Source organism: Anolis carolinensis, unplaced genomic scaffold, assembly GCF_035594765.1.
Source record: "Anolis carolinensis isolate JA03-04 unplaced genomic scaffold, rAnoCar3.1.pri scaffold_12, whole genome shotgun sequence".
Lineage (NCBI taxonomy): Eukaryota > Metazoa > Chordata > Lepidosauria > Squamata > Dactyloidae > Anolis > Anolis carolinensis.
This window is the reverse complement of record NW_026943823.1, coordinates 8,994,149-9,013,536: the sequence shown is the minus strand read 5'-3', so window position 1 is coordinate 9,013,536 and position 19,388 is coordinate 8,994,149. Positions and strand designations below refer to the sequence as shown.

General features: G+C 39.5%; 1 protein-coding gene across 1 annotated transcript in view; it reads right to left on the bottom strand.

Annotated features, from left to right (window-relative positions):
• The window catches only part of sh3bgrl (SH3 domain binding glutamate rich protein like), a 33,903-nt gene that overhangs the window by 14,016 nt on the left and 499 nt on the right, over positions 1-19,388 (bottom strand). The window lies entirely within an intron of this gene.

Below are 19,388 nucleotides of genomic sequence, written 5' to 3'. Positions count from 1 at the left end.
TTTGGTTTTCGTCCTATGCAGACATAATATGACAACAAGTACAGTAGAGTCTCACTTATCCAAGCCTCGCTTATCCAAGCTTCTAGATTATCCATGCCATTTTTGTAGTCAATGTTTTCAATATATTTATTTATTTATTAAACTTATATACCGCTACTCCCAGTTTGGCTCGGAGCGGTTTACAAAAATAGATTAAAACAATACACTTGGCTTTAAAATAACAATAAAAACAACAATAAAAGCAACAATAAAAACAGACATAGCCCCGAATTTTTCACCCATTGAAAGCTTGTTGTGATATTTTGGTGCTAAATTTGTAAATCCAGTAATTACAATATAACATTACTGCGTATTGAACTGCTTTTCTGTCAAATTTGTTGTATAACATGCCGTTTTGGTGCTTAATTTGTAAAATCATAACCTAATTTGATGTTTAATAGGCTTTTCCTTAATCCCTCCTTATTATCCAAGATATTCGCTTATCCAAGTTTCTGCCAGCCCGTTTAGCTTGGATAAGTGAGACTCTACTGTATATACTTCCATTATGTAAAACGTTTAGGTTTTATGCCTTTCGGACAGAGCTTTCCAAACATTTCGTGCTGGTGACACATCACTTCGCGACACAGTAATTCAGTTTTATTAGCAAACCGGAAGTTAAACCAATCCTTTAGAAATGATACACAAATAACAAAATGCACGAAATATCTCATGAGGACTTATCATTTAGATTTTTTAAAATATAAGATTTATTGCTTGTTTCACATATTCAGGTTTCTTGTTACATTTGTAAAATACACCTACACACTGTGGCCGACACATTAATGTGTCACGATACACAATTTGGAAAGCTCTGCATAGGATTTCAAAGGGTTTGATAGAATGCATTTACGTTGTGGAATTAATGGACTTTGATATCACTTTAACCGCCATGGCTCAACGCTATGGAGTCCTGCGAGTTGTAGTTTTACAAGGTCATGATCCGCCTTGACTCCCAATATTGAGAGAAAGGCAGGATAAAAACCAAGACAACAACAACAAAAACAACAACAACAGATCATATCCCTCTCTGTTTCTCAGAGACTTGCAAGCAATCCTGCTAATTGGATGCTGAGTACCTTCAACCAAGTGCTGACATCTCTAAAGAACTTGGGACACGCAAGAAACATTGGATTCTTTGCAAAGAGCTCCAGACATTTCTCTCATTGCTCCACATTGCATGTGGTCTGATGATACACTCCTATTTTTAGAAAAGGATCATTATTGTTTTTGAGTTCTTGCTGCTTTTTCCCTCTAGGTTCTACTTTTTTGAGCCAAGGATCACACATTAAGCAATGCCAGCCACAACAGCTTTGGCAGCTGGCTCCAATGCGATGACACAACATTCTGGGCAACTGCTGGATTGTTGAAGAAACACCAGAATGTGTGTGCATATGTATGGAGTTAGAGAAAGGCTATACAGTGTTTCTAAAAGGCTATGCAGCGTACCACAATGCCTACCGTGTTTCCCCGAAAATAAGACAGTGCCTTATATTAATTTTTGCTCCCAAAGATGCGCTAGGTCTTATTTTCAGGGGATGTCTTATTTTTCCACAAAGAAGAATTCACATTTATGGTTGAATTTTTTAAAAATGAAAATTTATTATGTACTGTACAGTAGTTGTCATCACAAATCAGCATAACCAAACTGTGAACCCTTTCAAGAATTTCTATATTATATTTTATTGCTAAACTGTTTTTAAATTACTGTTTTAAATTTCCGTTTGTATGTAAATTTATGTTGTTGTTTTGCTTGTCCCTGTGTAAGTTGCCCTGAGTCCCTTCTGGGAGATGGAGGTGGGATACAAGAATAAAGTTATTATCATATTATTACTATTATTATGTCTTGTTACTACCTTTATTTCCATGTACAACAATCTATGGTATGTACATTTACCAATCCTGCATGCTTCCAAACAAAAACTTTGCTAGGTCTTACTTTTGGTGGAGGCCTTATATTTAGCAATTCAGCAAAACCTCTACTAGGTCTTATTTTCTGAGGATGTCTTATTTTAGGGGAAACAGAGCCTTATGGTGCCAAGAAAAGACACAAAAGTGTACAAATATAGTTTCAAGGAATCTTTTTTAAAAAAGGCTCCAGACCTGTGTGATATTTTGTTCTATTGCAAAATAGTGCTGTTTGTTATGGATTGGGCCTAAAGCAACAAGACTGAAATTGAATTGCATTCATTCCATTTGATGGTATCCTAATGGAAAGCAGCTGCCAACCCAAAACAGTGCTGTCAATAGTTAACAATGGCATATACAGTCAGGCCTCCCTATCCACAGATCCCACATCCACGGATTCAATCACTCACAACTTGAAAATATGCCAAATCCCAACACTCAATTTTGCCATTTTATATAAGGGACACCATTTAACTAGGTAAAGGTAAAGGTTTTCCCCTGATATTAAGTCTAGTCATGTCATTAACAGCCTTATCCTATAATACAAAACATGCTTTAGTAGAGGTCTGGAAATAGGATATAAATTTCAATGAAAACTTAGTACACTCCTGGATTGATAAAACCCAAAAAATTAAACATCTAAGAATAAAAGAAACACAAAAGAAAATAATTTCAAAATGGTATAGGACCCCTTATCAACTGGCTCATATTATGAAAAACGTTTCTAACTAATGTTGGCATAAATGTGGGGAGATTGGCACTTTTTCCCACATGAGGTGGGACTGCCCTGAAATCCAAAAATACTATAAAACAGTTAGAGAAGTAATAGAGGAAATAATAGAGCAAAAGCTATATTGGGATAAAGCTCGATTTTTGTCCCTTAACATAGAGGTAAAGGAGGGGAACAACCAATGGTCAGATATATTAAAATTTATGATAGCCGCTATACATGCTACAATTGCCAGATGGTGCAAAGATAAAACAAGGTGAGACCTAGAAACCTGGTGGTCGTATCTTTCTGAATATTTAATTAATGATTTCATCCATGAAAAGAAAAATAAATATTTGAATATTGAGTTAAGACAAGATTGGCATAGGAAATGGTCTTGTTTAATCGATAAAACAGAAGGAAAAGATAGGTACAGAAGTTTAAATCAGGCCTTACAGACAATTAAATCAATGTATTGATTCAAGCAACCCAGTTGGGGGTGGGAAGAGGGAAGAGGGTGGTAAAGGTGGGTGGGATGGGGGGTTTAAAGGGGCAATTAATTAAGATATGCAGTAAAGAGAATCACAATTGGAACCTGTATCCCAGCCATAAAGACTGTAAACAGATTTTTATGTTATCTTTTAGATGGCTAAGGTATGCAGTGTATTGTTTTGTTATCTGTATGAAGAATTAAAAAAAGTTAAAAAAAAGTCATGTCTGACTCTGGGGGTTGGTGCTCATCTCCACTTCTAAGCCAAAGAGCCGGCGTTGTCCGTAGACACCTCCAAGGTCATGTGGCCAATGGCATGACTGCATGGAGCATGGTTACCTTCCCTCCGGAGCGGTACCTATTGATCTACTCACATTTGCATGTTTTCGAACTTCTAGGTTGGCAGAAGCTGGGGCTAACAGCAAGAGCTCACCCTGCTCCCTAGATTCAAATTGTCGACTTTTCAGCCAGCAAGTTCAATAGATCACTCACTGCACCACTGGGGACTCCATTTAACTACGCCATTGCATATGACAGGACTTGAGCATCCATGGACATTGGGACCAAACCCCTATAGAGGCCAAAGCTTCACTGTATTCCAATGTTTTCATTACCCGCTTTAAAGTTATGTAAATCATCCACAATCATTATTGTTGTCTCAATGAGTCAAACAGCTATTGGGCACAATCCTGGTCAGGGAGGAAACAGAAAGGTTCACTGAAAGGAGGAATGCCACCGTAAGAACAATGCACAATGGAGCACACAGGCAGCTCTGTTTCGCCCTGCCGTGATTGTGTGAGCCAAAAGCTGGCCTGGCTCCAAAAACCTAGATGAAAAGATAGCAGGGCGAATGAGATGGAGACGGAGAACGTGGGCTGCACATGTTCCCCTTCCCAATTACCTCCAGCCCAGTGCTGGTGAACAATACACACACACAAACAACCTCCCAAAGTACAGACTGACCCCCTGACAGAGATTAACATAAGTTTAACATAAGCTCCAATATTGAAAACTGGGACATATGTGACTTGGGGTACATCTACATCGTAAAATTAATGCAGTTTGACACCACTTTATAACTGCTTTCGCTCCATGCTGTGCAGTCATTGGAGTTGTCTTTTCACAAGCTCTTCAGCATCCTCTGCCAGAGTGCCGGTGTATCACCAAACTACAGCTCCCATGATGCACATGGTGTCAAACTGTATTAATTTTATGGTGTAGATCAGGGGTCCCCAAACTAAGGCCCGGGGGCCGGATGCGGCCCTCCAAGGTCATTTACCTGGCCCCCACCCTCATTTATAATATAATATTTTTATATCAGTTTTAATAATATAATATATTGTGTCAGAACCCTGCTACTAGAGCCTGGATGTGGCTCTGAGTTTCAGGGTCACTGACATTGATAAGACACCTGCGTCCCAGGACTCGGAGGAGAAACGGCTGATGGACTTGGCGGGGAATTTGCGCGGGGTTTTACTGAGCGGGAAGAGACTGTTCAAATGAGGGGGAGGGTATATAAAGGAGGGTTGGCCGGAGCCTCCCATTCTTGGCTTTTCTGATGTTCATGTTTCCTACAGTAAAAGTTTCTGGTGATATCACAGAGAGTCTTGTGTGTTCATTCAGGAGCGGCTGTGGTGAGCTGACAATATTGTATATACATATGATATTGATAATACTATTATAATGTTATACAATATAATACTAATAATAATACCATATAATAATATTAATTATATCTTATATATTACATATAATGTTACAGTATAGTGGTATAGTTCAATATAGTAATATATAATGCTAATATTGTTCTATGCTAATAATATAATATATTGTATGTACATACAGCTGCTCTGAGTTCCCTTCGGGGTGAGAAGGGTGGGATATAAATGTAGTAAATAAAGGTAGTAAATGAATAAATAAATAATTTTGGACTTAGGTTCGCCCAAAGTCTGAAATGACTTGAAGGCACACAACAACAACAACAATCCTAATTAAGGGTTGTTGTATGTCTTTCGGGCTGTGTGGCCATGTTCCAGAAGCATTCTCTCCTGACGTTTCGCCCACATCTATGGCAGGCATCCTCAGAGGTTGTGAGGTATGGAGAAAACTAAGCAAAGAGGTTAATATATATCTGTGGAAAGTCTAGGGTGAGAGAGGTCAGTGTGAATGTTAATCACTTTAATTAGCATTGAAAAGCTTATCTGCTGTCTTCTTCCTGCCTCTGGGGCATCCTTTGTTTAGAGTCGTCAGGAGAGAATGCTTCTGGAACATGGCCACACAGCCCGAAAGACATACAACAACCCTGTGATCCCGGCCATGAAAGCCTTCGACAACACATCAATCCTAATTAACCTTTCTCATTGGCCAGAAGCAGGCCCAGACGTCCTATTGAAATCCTGATAGGTTTATGTTGGTTAAAATTATTTTCATTTTTAAATATTGTATTGGTCTTTCATTGTTATTGTTGTTGTTTTGCACTACAAATAAGATATGTGCAGTGTGCATAGGAATTTGCTCAGTTTTTTTTTTTCAAATGATAATTCGGCCCCTCAACAGTCTGAAGGATTGTGGACCGGCCCTCTGCTTTAAAAGTTTGAGGACCCCTGGTGTAGATGCACCCTCAAGCAAGGCATACTCAGAGGTGATTTTCCCAAGTCATTTTCCTGAAATACGGGACAAATTGATGTTCTTGGGCTGAGCTTAAGCTTCACCTAATGGAGAAAAGCAAATCCTAGATTATCTGCTTTGAACTGGATTATATGAGTCTACACTGCCAGATATCTGGGATAAGCAGATCCTTGGATATAGGGCTGTGTAGATCCAGTTTGTATGAAAACAGTGACCAGATGTGTTGCATGAGAAAACCAGCCCTGGGTCCTTGGAATGTCTAGTTTACCTGGGCCAGGTCCCCACTCACTGAAGTCTCCTTTTTTCTCTTTATTCCTTCCTCCTTTCCTTCCTTTCTTCCTCTCTTTTTCCTTTCCTCCCTCTTTTCCTTCCCTTCCCTTCACCTTTTCCTTCCTTCCTCACTTTTTTCCTTTCCTCTTCTTCTTCCACTCTGCCTTCCTTCCCCCTTTTTCCTCTGGCTTGTTAAAGGTACTTTGGAAAACTATGTCTCTCATGTATATAAATTGCCCTAAATGTTCCATGTTTTTTCCCTATGTGTTCCTATTTTGCCTATATGTTGTGTTAACCTAATGTTTTATGCTCCTGAGATCCCCATTCCTTCCCTTTGGAGGAAACCTTGTTCCTTGAACCCAAAGATGTCTTGCATCCCACACAATTACGTAGCCTGGGAAAAAGAAACCAAGCTGGGAATTTCCTCATCAATTTCCAGCCTCACTCATCTCTTGGATTTTACCTGGACATTGCAACACAATACTTCTATTCAGGCAGGGGAGATCACCTCTCCCTGCCCTCTGGGGAAGAACCAATTTCACCACACTGCACCTTTGATGAACGGGACCTCTCGCATCGGAAGGAAATCTGCATGTCTACAGTCAAACCCATCATTTTTGCATGATTGTATTAATATATGATGTTTTGTTTCTCTGGGGTCTGGAACCGCTAGGTCAGCCCTATTAAGGGGCCATGCCATGTTCATCTCATAAAACAATAGCATTCCTGGTTAGGGCTAGAAAATGCCCTCAATTATTTTGTTATTTTTCCTGTTCAGTAAAAGGAACCCTATTTATCGATACTTGATCATCCTTTGTTCCCAGCCCACGCTGGCCAGTGGCTGTGACGGGTCAGAATTAGCCTATGTATAATAAGGGCTACAAAACTATTCTGTATGCTATCTACTTTGTGAATGTATCACTAGCTAGCATCTTATCTGCAGATAATAAAATCTTTCATGGCTGAAAATCACCTTCTCTCCTTGCTTGCTGGTTAATTTCAATTGGGCCTCATCTGAATGCTCGTCAAAACAGGGACTCACTCAAAATGGGCAGCTCAGGTAAATCACTTGCCTGAGTTTCTGCCAACAGACATCTTCCTGGTCTTACTGCTAGGGATTGCCTCCTAAAATGGGGCCAATAGATCAAAGCCCAAAATACGAATTATCCGACACCATGCTTCTCTCCCAAGACAAGACCTACAGATGCACGTTAGATGAAGCAAATGTCTTAAATGGGCCATTAAAGAGTTAATACTAAATTCTCTGAGCAGAACGTCTTGCTGTGCCTGGAACAGGAAACAGAGTGGTTGCCTTTCGGCTGCAAAACCCGCAAGATCGCATTGCTTCCGATGACTTGACAAGAAAGTAAGCAGAAAGCAGCTGGTTTGACTCCAAGGAGGAGAATGTTGTCAGATTCGCCTCCAAACCAGCACAGTTTCAAGCTGTACATCTGATGTTGTTAGGGGGAAGCAGGCCTCCCCTGCGCAAAGGAGAGCCCAAACCAGCTCAACAGGCTGAAGCCAGCTTTTTGTGCTTTTCAGGTTTCATCCCAAGGGGCTGACTGGATGCAGGGAAGACAATGGACAGAAAGAGCAAAAAGCAAAAATGGAGAAAAGACCTAAAGGACAACAGGGAAAGGCAATTTCTGAAGTCATTTCTCAAAGCCAAAACAACATACCGTGTCTCAGATATGCCAATATAGTCATAAAGGTAGCATATTTAATGGCTTGTTTACATTAGAAACCATATTTGTTTACACTAGAATAAGGAGCCCCCAGTGGCACAACAGATTAAACTGCTAGGTTGGCAGAAGCTAGGGCTAACATCAGGAGCTCACTCCATTCCCCGGATTCGAATCCCCGACTTTTCGGTCAGCAAGTTCAGCAACTTAGCTGTTTAACCCGCTGCATCATCCTGGCCCCTTTAAAAAAAACCCAAAAGCTGATTTTGTATTTTATATATACATCCCATTTGTTTCAAATGTTATACAGTAGAGTCTCACTTATCCACGCCTCGCTTATCCAAGTTTCTGGATAATCCAAGCCATTTTTGTAGTCAATGTTTTCAATATATTGTGATATTTTGGTGCTAAATTCGTAAATACAGTAATTACAACACAACATTATTGTGTATTAAACTACTTTTTCTGTCAAATTTGTTGTGTAACATGATGTTTTGGTGCTTAATTTGTAAAATAATAACCTAATTTGATGTTTAATAGGCTTTTCCTTAATCCCTCCTTATTATCCAAGATATTTGCTTATCCAAGCTTCTGCCGGCCCGTTTAGCTTGGATAAGTGAGACTCTACTGTATTTCAATATTTTCACCGTTCAGAGATGGGCCTAAATTGGAGCACTGCTTGAAATCACTAAATCTTTGGGGAAACTCTTTGGGATCTCTAGAAATCCATAGAAAGAGCATATTAATAAAACCTGCAAAAAAACCTCCCTCAAATCCATAAAACGTTAAACCTGCAAATGTAGAAGGCCAACCGTAGTTGTTTTTTTCCAATTGGCCTTAGAGCACTAACCTGACAACATGTCATTTCCGTACCAACCTTTTGTTTTTTCCTCCAGCAAACTATGTCCAAGCCAGGATTTGTTTAATTCTTTGCAAAGTGTTGTTAAGATGGAACAAATCATTTTAGTTTCATCCCAGTTATGGAAATCGTGCATATATTTGACACCAACAAGACTGTGTTGAGCGGATTATATGGGGCTTGTTTAATCAGCTTCATGCTTGGTAGTTGTTACTTTTTAAAAAACCCTTCAGATTAATTTGAGTGGTTTACCTCTTCCTCCCGAATGAACTGCCTCTTGTTCATTCCCTTAGATTTAAGACATAAGAAGAGCTTTTGGCCAGGAAGATTTTATTAATCCTGGGGGAAATGGAAGGCGAAAGCTGTTCTCTGCATCGTAATACATACATATTGTTTACATTCCAGAAAGCAGAAAACTGATGCCTATTTGTTGATTCCCTGAACACCAGTTTAGTTTGAAACTACTTGGTTAACTCTTTCAGCAGGTTCTAAGCATTTTTCCAGCCCAGATTATTTATTTACTTCATAATGTAAAAGCACATATTGTGCTGCCCAGAAGAACCTAAACAAAGTGGGAAGAGTATATCTCTTCCTCAAGGAACAAATATTCTTGGTTTTGGGTTGCTGTGAGTTTTTTTGGGCTCTATGGCCATGTTCCAGTAACATCCTCTCCTGATGTTTCGCCTACATCTGTCCCATATTATCTTCTTTGAACTGATGTTACAATGTAGACCAGGGGTCCTCAAACTTTTTAAGCCGAGGGCCACAATCCTTCATACTGTTGAGGGGCCGGATTATCATTTGAAAAAAAAATACAAACAAATTCCGATGCACGCTGCACATGTCTTATTTGTACTGCAAAAACAAGAACAATGAAAGAACAATACAATATTTAAAAATAAAAACAATTTTAACCAACATACATTTATCAAGATTTCAATGGGAAATGTGGTTTTGCTTCTGGCCAATGAGATAGTCAAGTTAATTAGGATTGTTGTTGTTGTTGTTGTTGTTGTTGTTGTGTGCCTTCAAGTCATTTCAGATTTGGGCGAGTCTAAGTCTAAAATATATTTATTTATTATTTATTTATTTACTGCATTTATTTACTACATTTGTATCACACCCTTCTCACCCCAAAGGGGACTTACAAATTATATGTAAATACAATATATTATATTATTAGCATAGCACAAATTTAGCACCAAAATATCACAATGCATTGAAAACATTGATTAAAAAAATGCATTGGATAATCCAGAACGTTGGATAAGTGAGTGTTGGATAAGTGAGACTCTACTGTATATTCCATTGTACAATTGCAGTCCTTGGACTATATCAGTGGTTCTCAACCTGGGGTCCCCAGATGCTTTTGGCCTTCAACTCTCAGAAATCCTAACAGCTGGTAAACTGGCTGAGATTGTAGGCCAAAAACATCTGGGGACCTTAGGTTGAAAACCACTGGACTATATCTTTGACCCCTAAGTTCCCCCAATCCCTTCAAAAAACGTTTTAGCATGATCTATTTATTATTTAAATAAATAAAAAACCACTGAGCTGCTGAACATGCTGACCAAAAGGTTGGTGGTTCGAATCTGGGAGGCAGAGTGAGCTCCCAGCTTCTGCCAACCTAGCAATTCGAAAACATGCAAATGTGAGTAGATCAATAGGTACTGAGAGAAGGTAATGACGCTCAAAGCAGTCATGCTGGCCACATGACCTTTGAGGTGTCTACAAGCAACGCTGGGGCTTCAGCTTAGAAATGGAGATGGCTTAGAAATTGAATTGCATTATATTACACTGCCATACAATTAAACTCAGGCTGGCTCCACACTACCCTATTTCCCAGGATCTGATCCTAGATTTTCTGCTTTGAACTGGATTATATGAGTCTACACTACCAGATAATCTGGGATCAGATCCTGGGATATCAGGCAGTATAGATCCAGCCGCAGCAAAGGAGAAAATTTTGGGAGCAGGGTGGCTATTTTTAATCATTTCAGAAGATTTAAAAAATATTTAACAATGTAGCAATGTATTAAATGGCTGATGCATATAGCAAACTATATAACTTTCTCTTGTGGGTTTGTTGTTTTCTTTTATTTACCAAATATTTACAAATGTTTCCAAGCTCTGATTTTCTAGGTCTGAAACTGCGCAGTGTTCCCAACATCCATCCATAAAGGAACAAGAGAACAACAAGACCAGAGCAGCAACATTCCTTAAAAAGTGTTGATAAATAAATAAAATGTTTAGCAATACTTTGTACTGACACAACGCTGCCATAGATGGGCCCTGAAAAATCACACTGGCCAAAAGGCTTTGTTTCTGTTTAAGAGAATAGGAGTGCAATTACACTGGTGGATCCAGGGAGTGGGGTGAGCTCCTGCTGTTAGCCCCAGCTTCTGCCAACATAGCAGTCCAAAACATGCAAATGTGAGTAGATCAATAGGTACCGCCTGCAGCCATTGCATGCACACACAGCTCTCATTGGCCATTCATAAGATTGTATGAAGTCATACTGCTGGCGGAGGCAAACAATCATAAAAGGAAATGGTCGGGAAACGGAAAGTTCAAGCAGAAATGTGTTGGTTTTTCTAACAGCTTCCCTCTGTGCTCAGCTGCAGATGTAGATTTTCCTAACTGCACATTAAATAAGAGGACAACGACAGCTCCATCAAGATTATGAGAATTCAGAGTAACATATTAACCCAAATGAATGTTGGCAAGCTTCATAAATGAAGTCAAAGGAACATTTGGGAAACTCTGGGTGCATCTACACTGTAGAAATAATGCAGTTTGACACCACTTGGCTCACTGCTATGGAATACTGGGAGCTGTAGTTCGGCAGGCACTTCAGAGCTTGTAAAGCTACAACTTTCATGAAGTCATGGCAATTAAAGTGGTGTCAAACTACAATGTAAAGCAGACACAGGCAAACTTGGGCCCTCCAGTGTTTTGGACTTCAACTCCCACAATTCCTAACAGCCGGTAGGCTGTTAGGAATTGTGGGAGTTGAAGTCCAAAACACCTGGAGGGCCCAAGTTTGCCCATGTCCGAAACAGTGAATAAACCTTATATTTTGATTATACCAGGGTGAAAAGCTTATCACAGAATCACACTGGAAAACTGGACAATTTCAACAGAAAGGAGGAAACCATGAAAAGGAACAAAATCCAGTTACCAATATTTTTAAAAAAAACACCAGAATCAAGATAGTAAATAAAGAATACCACTCAAAAACTTGGGAACTCCAGACAGCAAACAATCAAGTGCCAGTTAACACCTCCCAAACAAAGGATGCCTCCAGGCAACAACAAGCAACAAATACTCTCACTGATTGACTTTGCAGCTGCAAGGCTACTCAATGCTAATCAAGCTTGCTAATTGCAACATTTATACAGTAGAGTCTCACTTATCCAACACCCGCTTATCCAATGTTCTGGATTATCCAACGCATCTTTGTAGTCAGTGTTTTCAATACATTGTGATATTTTGGTGCTAAATTCGTAAATACAGTAATTACTATGTAGCATTCCTGCATATTGAACTACTTTTTCTGTCAAATTTGTTGTATAACATGATGTTTTGGTGCTTAATTTGTAAAATCATAACCTAATTTGATGTTTAATAGGCTTCTCCTTAATCCCTCCTTATTATCCAACATATTCGCTTATCCAACATTCTGCCAGCCCGTTTATGTTGGATAAGTGAGACTCTACTGTATTTTAAAAAAAACACCAGAATCAAAATAGTAAATAAAGAATACCACTCAAAAACTTGGGAACTCCAGACAGCAAACAATCAAGTGCCAGTTAACACCTCCCAAACAAAGGATGCCTCCAGGCAACAACAAGCAACAAATACTCTCACTGATTGACTTTGCAGCTGCAAGGCTACTCAATTCTAATCAAGCTTGCTAATTGCAACATTTATACTTGCTTCAAACAGACAAGAGTCCTTTCTCCCACCCTGGACATTATTCCAAAAGTATATACACACTCCACTTGCCTCACCTCCAACAGACCTCTGAACAAACCTCCGAGGATGCAGGTGAAACGTCAGGAGAGAATACTACTAGAACATGGTCCTAAAACCTGAAAAATTCACAGCAACCCTGTGTCAGGATCCCCAATCCTTGACATCTCTGGTCAGCTGACAAAGAACAGATGCCAGCCATAAAAGCAGGCCGGCCATAAAACATCAATTACCCTCTGGTATGTGAGAGTCCCTATATATATGGCGCAAAAGAAGGTTCTGGCGTTCGGTACAATAAAACTTCTACCCGCGTGTGTCTTGGTGCTTTCTTTGGAAGACGGACCCACAGCACAACTGGGAGAAGAGAACCCGACACCCTGTGACTGCCTTATTTGCTATCTACTAAACTACAGTATTTGGGGAAAAAAATCAAATTTACACAGCATGCTTGGTCGAAGTTTTGGTCATGGATCATGTAATGTGGGTGGTGCTTCCACATTGGCAGAGTTCAGTGTGCCGGACTCCCAAGGAAACCGCCACTCTGGCAATGAAGGCACTGGACCATGACTAGGAATATGGCACACAAAGGGAATCATTCACAAACACAAATGCATTGGGATTGTGACCCCTGATTGTCTCTTTGGCCCTTTTAACAGATCTAGGTCTGACCCAGAAACTACAAAGATCTTCCAGGGAACAGCGAGCGCTGCCAGGAAGCAAGAGGAATATAGAGGCAGAAATGCTACACAATGAAGCTCCCTTTTCTATTTATTTCTGCCTCACTTTGGACTGATTACCTATTAGAGGAAAAACCTGATCAAGCTTTAAAATGAAATCATAAAATGAGACAGAGCAGCCTGGCATATCCAGGCAACTCCAACTTTCAACTTTTTGTAAAAAAACAAGTCAGAAGTGACTTGGGAACATACTGCAAGTCGCTCCTGGTGTGTTTTCTCAGAGCTTGACAAGGTTCAGACCCATCCCGCTCACTTGCTATCAAGTTCCCACAGGTAAAGGGGTCCTCTTAGATCAGTGATGGCCAACCTATGACACGCGTGTCAGCACTGACACACCTAGCCATTTTTGCTGACAGGCTGCTGCATGCAGATTGATTGGATGACTATGTCTTTTGTGGCCAAATTTGGTGTGATTTGGTCCAGTGTTTATGTTGTTTACTCCATGAGAATTATGCACATTACACACACACACACACACACACACACACACACACACACACACACACACACACATATATATATATATATATATATATATATATATATATATATATAAAAGAGTGATGGCATCACGGCAATTCACAAAACAACAAAAGTACAGGCCCCCCAACCTCAAAATTTGACAACACAACCCATCATCCACGCCTCAAGGTTGATACAACAAAAAGAAAAGAAAAATAAAGTCCTAATTAGAGGGAGAGCAATAATTTTTTTTTATCCAATTGCTGCCAGTTTAGAGGGCTAATCTCTGCCCACTTGGCTGCCTAGCAACCAAGGGACAGCCAGGTTTCAGTTAGGGGACAGGCAGATTTAGGCCTCACTTAGACTTCTTCCACAGATTATCTAATTTGCACTGGATTATATGGCAGTTGTAGACTTAAGGCCCTTCAACACAGCTATATAACCCATTTATAATCTTATATTATCTGCTTTGCACTGGATTATCTTGACTCCGCACTACCATATAATCCACTTCAGTGTGCATTTTATACAGCTGTGAAGAAGGGGCCTCAGATAATCCAGTTCTGAGCAGAAAATATAAGATTATCAATATACAGTAGAGTCTCACTTATCCAACGTAAACAGGCCAGCAGGATAACTGAATATGTTGGATAATAAGAAGGGATTCAGGAAAAGCCAATTAAACATCAAATTAGGTAATCGTTATACAAATTAAGCACCAAAACATCATATTATACAACAAATTTGACAGAAAAAGCAGTTCCATGCGCAGTAATGCTATGTAGTATTTACAGTAGAGTCTCACTTATCCAACACTCGCTTATCCAACGTTCTGGATTATCCAACGCATTTTTGTAGTCAATGCTTTCAATATATCGTGAAATTTTGGTGCTAAATTCATAAATACAGTAATTACTATATAGCATTACTGTGTACTGAACTACTTTTTCTGACAAATTTGTTGTCTAACATGATGTTTTGGTGCTTAATTTGTAAAATCATAACTTAATTTGATGTTTAATAGGGTTATCCTTAATTCCTCATTATCCAACATATTCGCTTATCCAACGTTCTGCCGGCCCGTTTATGTTGGATAAGTGAGACTCTACTGTACTGTATTTACAAATTTACCACTAAAATATCACAATGAATTTAAAACACTGACTACAAAAGCATTGATTATGAAAAGGCAGACTGCGTTGGATTATCCAGAACATTGTATAAGCGAATGTTGGATAAGTGAGATTCTTCTTTAATATGAAATAATTACTGGGATAGAATAATGCAGAACAATATAATCTCTAAAACCAGGACAGTAAATAAACAGGGGAATTCCACACAGGAAACAATCAGGGCCAGCTAACACCTCCCAACAAAGTATTCCCATCATCAAAGTCTGGCAAATCCTGTTTTCTCAGGGCCACAGACAGTAGAAGCACATAAAATATCGCAAACAACATCACTCTGAAAACAAGGGTATTCCAGACAGGAAACAATCAGGGCCAGCTAACACCTCCCAACAAAGTATTCCCATCATCAAAGTCTGGAAAATCCTCTGTTTTCTCAGGGCCACAGACAGTAGAAGCACATAAAATATCGCAAACAACACCACTCTGAAAACAAGGGAATTCCAGACAGGAAACAATCAGGGCCAGCTAACACCTCCCAACAAAAAATTCACTCAGGGAGGAAACAGCCAGGCTTTAAAGCTGCAAGGCCATTACATCCTAATCATTTTTCCTAATTGCAGTATTCATACTTGCCTCCAACAAACAAATAAAACCAATCAGAAATATTGTATATTCACAACCTTTAGGAAATAATATCCCCTGATGGCGCAGCGTGTTAAAGCGCTGAGCTGCTGAACTTCTGGACTGAAAGGCCACAGGTTTGAATTGGGAGAGCGGAGAGAGCCCCCACTGTTAGCTCCAGCTTCTGCCAACCCAGAAGTTCGAAAACATGCAAATGTGAGTGCATCAATAGGTACTGCTCCGGCGGGAAGGTAACGCCGCTCCATATAGTCATCCCACATGACCTTGGAGGAATCTACGGACAACGCCGGCTCTTCGGCTTAGAAATGGAGATGAGCACCAACCTCCAGAGTCAGACACGACTGGACTTAATGTCTGGGGAAAACCTTTACCCTTGACCTTAACTACCACCAATTCCTCAATACTTTATTTCCCATACCACCAGACTTCGCCACAGCAACGCGTGGCCGTGCACAGCTAGTCTATATATAATATTATCATATTATTACTATTATATTATTATTATATTATTCATTATTCTTGACTACATTGAAACTAGAACAGAGAGAAATCAGCGTGGAAACTGCAAGAGGTACCATAGATTTACATGGAAATAATGGTAGTAAATAGTTTTCGATTTATTGAATACAGTTATATATTACAATTATATATTTTTGTTATTTAAACTACACATATTGCAAAATTATGTTTTTTTTTTTCTCGAAGTGACACACTACCCAAGTCATGCTAAGTTCTTTGGTGAATTTTGACACACCAAGCACAAAAGGTTGCCCATCATTGTCTTAGATCCTTTTCAAATGAATCAATATTGACAGGCTTGAGGACATTGTGTTTGTTTTTTTCATGATGCACAGAGAGGAATATAATGGTGTCAGTCTGGACTGATGCGAAATCTTCAAACACTTTCAGGTTTGGAGTCTGATTTTTCTTTTTTTTCTTGTCAGGAGCGACTTGAGAAACTGCAAGTCGCTTCTGGTGTGAGAAAATTGGCCTTCTGCAAGGATGTTGCCCAGGGAGGCCTGGATGTGTTACCATCCTTGTGGGAGGCTTCTCTAAGGATCTAAGAGGACCCTTTTACCTGTGGGAACTTGATAGCAAGCCAGCAGGACGGGTCTGAACCTTGTCAAGATCTGAGAAAACAGGGAAACCACTCCCAGCAAAAGAGGAGAAGATGACAGATTTATTTATTTTATTCATTTATAAAATTTATAAATAAATAAAATAATGACAGATGCACTTTAAAAAGAAAGAGTGAAGAGGCATCTTTGGCCTACCTGGGCTTTCTCCCACCCTGGACTTTCCCACTTGCCTAGTTACCAACAGATCTCACAACCTCTGAGGATGCCTGCCATAGATGTGGGTGAAACATCAGGAGAGAATGCTTTTGAAATATGACCATACAGCTCGGAAAGCTCACAGCAACCTAATGATTCCGGCCATGAAAGGATGATTAATCATCCTCAGCTTCCATGATCAGAGTCTGATGCTTTTAGTAGATTTAAGCAAAACAAGCAACTGTGGCTGGATCTACATTACCCTATATCCCAGAATCTGATCCTGGATTATATTTCATGGCCAGGATCACAGGGTTGTTGTATGTTTTCCGGGCTGTCTGGCCATGTTCCAGAAGCATTCTCTCCTGAAGTTTCGTCCACATCTATGGCAGGCATCCTCAGAGGTTGTGTGAGAGGTTGTGTGGCCTCCAACTGACAAGAGTTCTTCTCTCACCCTGGACTTTCCACACATACAGTAGAGCAGGGGTCCCCAAACTTTTAAAACAGGGGGCCAGTTCACGATCCTTCAGACCGTTGGAGGGCCGGACTATAGTTGGCCACCAAGCAATAATAATAATAACAACAAAGAGGGTTGGAAGAGACCCTTTGGGCCATTGAGTCCAACCCCCTTCTGCCTGTGTGCACCAAAAGAACAAGCAAAGCACCCCTGACAGATGGCCACTCAGCTTCAATGTTTAATAATAATAATAATAATAATAATAATAATAATAATAATAATAAAGAGGGTTGGAAGAGACCCCTTGGGCCATTTAGTCCAACCCCCTTCTGCCTCTGTGCACCAAAAGCACAAGCAAAGCACCCCTGACAGATGGCCACTCAGCCTCAATGTCAATAATAATAATAATATAATAATAATAATATTAATAATAATAATAAAGAGGGTTGGAAGAGACCCCTTGGGCCATTTAGTCCAACCCCCTTCTGCCTCTGTGCACCAAAGGCACAAGCAAAGCACCCCTGACAGATGGCCACCCAGCCTCAATGTTAATAATAATAATAATAATAATAATAATAATAATAATAATAATAAGGGTTGTAAGAGAAGAAGAGACCCCTTGGGTCATTTAGCCCAACCCACTTCTGCCCTTGTGCCATGGGGGCCGGATAAATAGCTTCAATGGGCCGCATCCGGCCCCCGGGCCTTAGTTTGGGGACCCCTGCAGTAGAGTCTCACTTATCCAATGTTCTGGATAATCCAACGCATTTTTGTAGTCAATGTTTTCAATATATCATGATATTTTGGTGCTAAATTCGTAAATACAGTAATTACTACATAGCATGAACTACTTTTTCTCGCAAATTTGTTGTATAACATGTTTTGGTGCTTCATTTGTAAAATCATAACCTATTTTGTTGTTTAATAGGCTTTTCCTTAATCCCTCCTTATTATCCAAGATATTCGCTTATCCAAGCTTCTGCCAGCCTGTTTAGCTTGGATAAGTGAGACTCTACTGTATATAAAACTTACTTGCTTAGTTTATCCATGCCTCACAACCTCTGAGGATGCCTGCCATAGATGTGGGTGAAACGTCAGGAGAGAATGCTTCTGGAACATGGCCAGACAGCCTGGAAAACTCACAGCAACTCTGTGATGCCAGCTATGAAAGCCTTTGACAACACGATATACAGTAGAGTCTCACTTATCCAAGCCTCGATTATCCAAGCCTCTGGATTATCCAAGCCATTTTTGTAGTCAATGTTTTCAATACATCATGATATTTTGGTGCCAAATTCGTAAATACAGTAATTACAACATATCATTACTGCGTATTGAACTACTTTTTCTGTCCAATTTGTTGTATAACATGATGTTTTGGTACTTAATTTGTAAAATCATAACCTAATTTGATGTTTAATAGGCTTTTCTTACAGAACCTATCTTGTTTGTAACTTGCGGACATCCTGTATTGCTTTTTCTGCAGCAGACATTTTAAGTACAGAAAACACAAGTCTAACATTCAAAAGTATGTTTCTCAATCAGTCTGTAACACTTTATATTGTGAACTAACACTGACACAATAGGTATTGTTACATTTGACTAAAAGGAGCTATATGAATCCTTTAAATCCTTCTGACAAAAGCTATCAGTAAGAATGTGCAAAGGTGTGTGATATCTCAGTGCATATTAATGTTCATCCAATTGAATTAGAAGTTTGGGGACATAACTTAAGAGTAAGAATAAGAAAGTGAGGTGAAAGACTTCTGAAAAACACTACTTTGAACTGAACAACACTACATAAAACAACTTACTGCTTGATCACGCTAAAGGTTTTCAACCGTTTGATTTCTATTTTACCCAACTTGATCTTCTTTCAAAATAAACGAATACTTAACAGATATAGAAACACTTTTGTATATCTGAATTCTCAAATGTAATTCTCTAAAATATTTTTCCAAGCAGAATATAAGAAAGCCTTCGACAACACGATATGTTTTCTAATTCTGGATTGCATAGGGAAAGGTGAGAGCTTATTTTGCAGTCTGTGCTCCTGTTCACTTTCTGCAAATTGGATCTTGAGAAATTTGGCTTGTGGTGGAAACAAGGATTGGAGATCAATGGGAAGG